Source organism: Mus pahari, chromosome 7 (assembly GCF_900095145.1).
Source record: "Mus pahari chromosome 7, PAHARI_EIJ_v1.1, whole genome shotgun sequence".
In the NCBI taxonomy this organism is placed as follows: Eukaryota; Metazoa; Chordata; class Mammalia; order Rodentia; family Muridae; genus Mus; species Mus pahari.
Genome location: NC_034596.1, coordinates 76,008,803 through 76,015,521, shown reverse-complemented (window position 1 = coordinate 76,015,521; position 6,719 = coordinate 76,008,803). Strand labels below are relative to the sequence as shown.

General features: G+C 38.7%; 1 protein-coding gene across 2 annotated transcripts in view; it reads right to left on the bottom strand.

Annotated features, from left to right (window-relative positions):
* Window positions 1-6,719, bottom strand: part of Susd6 (sushi domain containing 6) — a 97,327-nt gene that overhangs the window by 69,334 nt on the left and 21,274 nt on the right. The window lies entirely within an intron of this gene.

The window sequence follows — 6,719 nt, the reverse complement described above, 5'->3', positions numbered from 1 at the left end:
CTGTCTTGAAAAACAAAAACAAAAACAAAAACAAAAACAAAACAAAAACAAACAAACAAAAAAAAACACAAAAACGGAACACCTTAGAAATGCAAGACTGAGGGACATCTGTCAGTACCCAACAGGATACGTATAGGCAGGCTTAATTAAGACTCCACAGCCTGTTTCCCAGGAGCCTACCTCCTTGTCTAGCTAGTCACATTAACGTAGCTATGAGAAGCAGTCACTATAGAGAAGTTACCCTTGGGGGTGGGCCATCAGTCTAGCAGACAAACCTTTAATGTCAGCGCCCAACTGCCCTGTCACCTCAATCTCTACTTTCAACAGCAATTGCTCTGTGACCCCAGCTCTCAACAAGGCTGCCTACTCTGGATCAGAGTATATGTAAGGTGGAAAAGAACATTCATTTCATTAACTTTTGGAGTTTAATTCTCTCTCATATTCTCTCTCTCTCTCTCTCTCTCTCTCTCTCTCTCTCTCTCTCTCTCTCTCTCATCTTAACAGACAGGAAGTACAGTTGTTCAACTGCCAAAGCATAATTTCTGTTCTGATTATAACAAAGCAAAATTACATGTCAATATCTATGCAGAGAGGGGACTGGCAAAAAGGCTCAGCTGATAAAAAGAGCAAGCATGCTACTAAGCTTGACAACCTAAGTTTGATTCCTCGGACCTACATCACTATATGGAAAGAACCTACTCAAAGTTGTCTTCTGACCTCCATTCACCCTACCCCATGCACATAAAATACTTTTTTTTTTAATGTGCAGAAAGAGGTCAATAAAGATCAAATCTATTTACTACCCCATTCTGCCTGGTGATCCTCTACTCCAAGACCTTAAAGCAAAGGTATGATGAAAACATCTTAATGATTAGAAATCTTTGCAGCCTCCCTTGCCCTCAGATTCCTCCTCTGACCACATACTCCAGTGCAATTGACAAATGATGGCTTTGAGGTCTGAGGATGTAGTTCAGTAGTACAACACTTATCTAGCATATAGGAACTTTAGACCCCGAACTTCTAAAAAAGAAAAGCAGTTCTGATTTCCAGAACTTTTTTCTCTGTTTCTTAAAACAAATGAATGTTCCCATAGGGAAGACTGGGTAAGGGTAGGTAGAAAAGGATGACTATTTTAAGTTCCAGAGCCATTACACTTCTGTAAAAACTTCTTCTTCTAAAGAGGCAAAACATTCAAAACAGAAAACATTCTTCACTCAGATTACTTCTCTAACCTGCACCATTTTGGCAGACAATGTCTCTGCTCTTCATGGCTACTTCCTTTTTTTTTTTTTTCCTTTTTACTACTTCTTTTACATGACATTAAAACTCACACATAATGTGAGCTACAAATTTTCTTATTAGGAGCTTTAGAAATAACTAGTTTACTGTTGATCATGACCACAGACACACTTGAATTCCACATACTGAAGAAGAAACAGGAAGACTGCAGATTGAGGCCAGCCTACATTACATAGTAAGTTCAATGCCATTCTGGACTACATAGTGATAACCTATGGGGGTTGGGAGGAGGGGAAGCTAGGCACTCAGGAGGCAAAGGCAAGCAGATCTCTTGTGAGTTAGAGGCAAGCCTGCTCTATATACCAAGTTCCAGAACAACCAAAGCTACATAGTGAGTCTCTGTCTCAAACAAACAAAAACAGGAAGAAAAACAGATTCCCAAACTGATTTCTCAAAAAAAAAAATTAATAATAGGACTAACATACAAACTATTTCACTCCTAAATTTATACTCAGAGAATTTTATACCCTACCACAGAGATATTTGCACACACTTCTCTTCTTTCTTTATTACTGCTTTATTTACTATAACAAAGAATTGGAAACAACTTAGTTGTCCATCAACAGATTCATGAACAATAAAAATCAGATAAGCCCTCATGCACATGTGTGCGGTTGTACACACACACACACACACACACACACACGCACACGCACACGCACACATACACATGCTACTACTACTACTATTACTTAGCTCTTAAGAAAATGAAGTTAAAAATGCAGAAAAACAGATAGACTTAGAATGTATAATATTATGTGAGGTCACACATCTCAGAAAGAAAAAAAAACTGTATGTTCTCTCTTATATATGGAATCTAGCCAACAATGTATATACGATATACACATGACAAACAAATGTACATATGGGTGGTATAGTATAGCATAAAAAGAGAAAGTTGTTGTTCTAGTTCTAATTCTGTCATGGACTTTTTTGGTTTGGGTAGTACATAAGTGCAAAATGTAAACTGTGAAGCTCCACAGCTTCCACTCTAAATGCATACTCTAACTGTATAGAAATTCACTGAGTTATACAGACTTTGGATCTAGTTATTTTTGACATGTGATGTTTCTATTTATTTGCAAATTTTTATAATAAAGATTATAACATTTTAATTATTAAGAAAAATAATTTTTACAAAGTAGTAGTACTAATTCACAACTTAATCAGTGTACCTGATACCATATGTAATCATCACTACTACTAAAGAACTAAACTTCATCACAGAATGCTGCAACATTTAGGTAAATGCAACAAGTCATTATCTTTTAAGGCAGAATAGATCAGGAAGAGGCAGCAGCATTTTTCAAAGACACAGGATTCTGATAATCATTCACTAGCTTATCTACCATAACAGTAGGAGAGCTGCTACCCAAGAGTGCACTTGCAAAAATAAAGGATCTACAAAGATAAAGAAAGATTTGGAGAAAGTCTTGTGAGGAAAAAAAATGACAATAGTTTTATTTCCATGAAAACGACAACTCCCTGAGTCCTGTCTATGCAGCTGTCTATGCAGCTACACTTTCTACCTAAATTCAGCAAACTTGAAGGTACCCAAGGAATTTATCTAGATGAAGCTGGTCCTTGCTCACAGTTGTTACCAAATGTTCCAGTCATAGCCAGTTCAGATAAGAGGAGAAATGGGGTGTGGGAGTGGGGATGGGTCAACATGATGCTTAAAACAACTCTACTCCCAAGTCAGAAGTAGAAGGTACTACTTTTAATTTTATCCAAGATTCTATTAGTTGTTAAAAACCTAGCATAGGCCTTTGTATATAACAAGTTCAAATCTCCAAGCTACCCAGATAAATGCAATTCAATGTCAATAATACAAACACGTAAGTCCTTACTTAGTCTGACAGATCTGCTTATTGGTACTCCTACCTAGTTCCTTGAACTTTAAACTTCCCTGTGACTAAGCATTTTTCACACCTTCTATTGGAGTGATTCACCACAAAAAGGAACTAGAGCAAACAGAGGCCCCTGCTCTTACTAAGGCTCCTAGCAATCTTCTAAAATAAATGTATTTTCTACCCAAACCTTTCAGCTTCTAGGAAAATCTCAAGGTGGTGTGCCTGTTCTTGCCAGTTTCTCTTAGGTGTTGGTCCCCAATATCCTAAAAACTCCCAAATGGCACCCGTTCTCCAGATCCTTGCTCTACCCTCTGAGAACACCTGAAATTCTGTTAAGACCCATGTTTGCTGTTTTATCATTTCCTAACAGTCTTCTCTAGATAGCTTGTATCATCAGAACTTTCAACAAAGTTAAAGTGACTGCAGATTCAGATAGCAAATAACCAAAGCAGGCCTATCTGTCTTAATACTCTATGTGGGTGCAATAATGTTAAACTGTAAAGTATGAAAATGAGGAATGAGCAACAACTACTTATGAGTTATGAATAAAATAATGAAAAACAAAAAGAAAAAAAAAAGAAATTAAGCTGAACCAAGATAACCAAAGAGGGCCTTCTAAAGGAAAGTCAGGAGGCTGGACATAAAAGCTTTGATGGCTGAGAAAGTGCAACAATGGTATACAGCTGTAACCCAGCTCTCAGGAGGCTGAGACAGGAGGATCACATATTTGAGGCCAGCCTGAGCTACATAATATCTTAAAAACAGTTATAAAAAAGTATTAAGAAACAAAGACAGGGACACATAAGAAGGAACATTCTTTAAGCATCCTAGATTGGGAAAGGCCAAGGATCAAGGAAGAACAGAAAATAAATTGCACTCTAAAATCCTCAGATTAAGGCACAATTCTTACTGATTTCCACAGTTTCTGCCACCTGGCAAGTTCTGGTTATTTTACAAAGTATTTAGCATTCAATTGACTCTTCAGGTAAGACCAGCTTGGAAACTTATCCTTGGGTCAGCAGGCAGTGGGAAACAACTGTTCTTGAGCAGGAAACCTGACCTAATCTAATTCCACAGCATCAGCTAGAGGCCCTCCAGGAACACAGGAAGGAAAGAATAGGGGTGTCACACCCTGACAACAGCTTTTATTCTTTTACCTAATCCCCAGAGATGATAAGCACCACGAAAGGGAGCTAACTGACCCCTGGCAAGAACAACTACAGCAAGATGCAAAGCCAGTCAGAACAACTACCAACAGGCCTAGGAAGGATAACAGAAACCTGCAGAAGATGACACAAGAAGGGTTGTGAAGGAGGAGTACTGAGAAGAGCTGAAGATTAGGTTTCCAATCCCAGATGGTACCATTATCTTCAGACTTCAATGCTTTGACTCTGCTGACAGATGCCAAATGCTAAGGTCAGTCAGCTCGGCACTCTGCCTGTTTCTGGGAATGGGGGTTACACATTCCATCCTTCCCATCTGTCTGCGGTTTTATATGCTAGTTGTGATTTCCTGTAATTCCTGTGTATAGGGATCGATGAGAAGGTAAGGACAAGCACAGGCAACTCCTCTGTCCATCACACTGTGACAAACACATCTCAAGAGTCCTGCACAACGGCTTTACTGGTAACTCCGATTATGGGAAGGAGAGAAAGGAGAAGGAAGCATCTTACTTTGAAAGCTATAATAAGCTATAATATTCTTACACAATCAATTTCCCCTTTTGGCAGAGCCTTCCCAGAATGCATTTAGTGAGAACAAGGGAGAAAACCCAACATTTTCCAACCCTGAGTCCTGACTGATTCCTGCAAAGATGAGGAACCCAAGATTCCTTATAGCCTTGCTGTGTGAAAAATGAGCATAAACCAAGGAACCAAGAGTCAACATATAAGGTCAAAAATGCTTCCAAAACTGAATGACAGCCTTTCACAGTGGTGACTCTGAGGGAGCCAGGACATAAGTAAGACAGGAAGAATGAATGCTCATGGCCAGAGTAGGCCACAGCAAGACCTTGTCTGAAAGAAGCCTTACCTATAGGGCTTTTTTTTCTTTTTCTTATGCTCTTTGAGGTTTATAATTCAAATTTTATGTATTTAACTGAAAATGACCTTGAATTTTTTCCCTTTTTTTTTGGGGGGGGGGGGGTTGTAGGGAAGACAGGGTCTCTCTATGTAACACTGGCTGCCCAGGAATTAGCTATATAAACCAGGCTGGCCTCAAACTCCAAGAGACCCACCTGCCTCTGCTTCCCAAGTGCTAGACTTAAAGGCACCCATGACCAGGCCAGGCTTTATGTGGTGCTAAGGATCAAACCCCATGTTTCCACGAATGTTAAGCAAGTACTTTACCAACAAAGCTAGCCTTCAATCTGTGATTTTTAAAAGATTTTCAAGATCTGGGAAAAACAAGTTTCAGATGTGCATGTTCACATAGGAAAAGTACATTTCAGTGCTTTTCTAACTATTAAATAAACATAAGGGGGAAAGAGAGCAGATTGAATGAAGAACAAAGTGTTGGTTATAACTTGGTGACATTTTCTAAACAAGAACTTGCCTCCCACCAGTGACAGATTCAAGCACTCCAGAACAATCACACTGTATTCTTCCACACAGGGGCCTCAGAAAACTTAATCTAGGAGGTGACCCGAGAATATCTCTTACTACATGACTTTTCCAAGATCAGGCCTCCTAGGGACGGCAAACTGTCCTTTATAAAATCATGGTTCCAGTAGAGAAAGGGGCATTTTGTCCTCCTCTATAACTGAGGTGATCATAATTCCATCCTAGTATTATGACCCCTCCAGCTAATAACACCATCATTATTATATTAACTAGCATCTGACTGCTTATTCGTTGGGTATGAATCTAAGCACTTCACACTTACTACCTGACCTAAGTACTATTATTATCTCTGGTTATAGGCAGGGAGACCTAGCAGTAGGGGGTGAAAGAGATGGGGGTGAGACTTCAAACTAAGCAGTCTGACTCCAAAACATGCAATTTTGGTAGAGGTATAAATTTGTTTTATGTAATTCATTTTAAATGTTAACATTATTTCTGGGCTGAATAGATGGCTCAGGGGTTAGGAGCATTTGCTGTTGTTCTAGAGGACCTGAGCTCAGTTCACAGCACTGATGTAAAACAGCTCACAAGATACATAACTCCAGTTCCATGGAAGCCCAACACCCTCTTCTGGCAATCTCAGACACCCATGTATATGTGCAAATACACACAGATACACATTTAAAGAGTAAATCTAAAATAAATCTACAGATAGACTGTAGATTAGGAGGAACCTTCATAAAAAGACAAACAGGAAGTTATAGCAATCGTTCAGACTGCTGTATATAGCTGTGCAACCTCCTGAGGTGCCAGACACTTCCGAATGAGCAAAGGAAATCTTTTTTTTTTTTTTTTTTTTTAAGATTTATTTATTTGTTTTATGTGAATACATTGTCTCTCTCTTCAGACACACAAAACAATGGATTGTAAATATGCCTAAATTTTAATAGAAATGAAACATTTATCAGTGACCGGGGAAAAGGAAGTTTTTTTTTTTTTTTTTTTT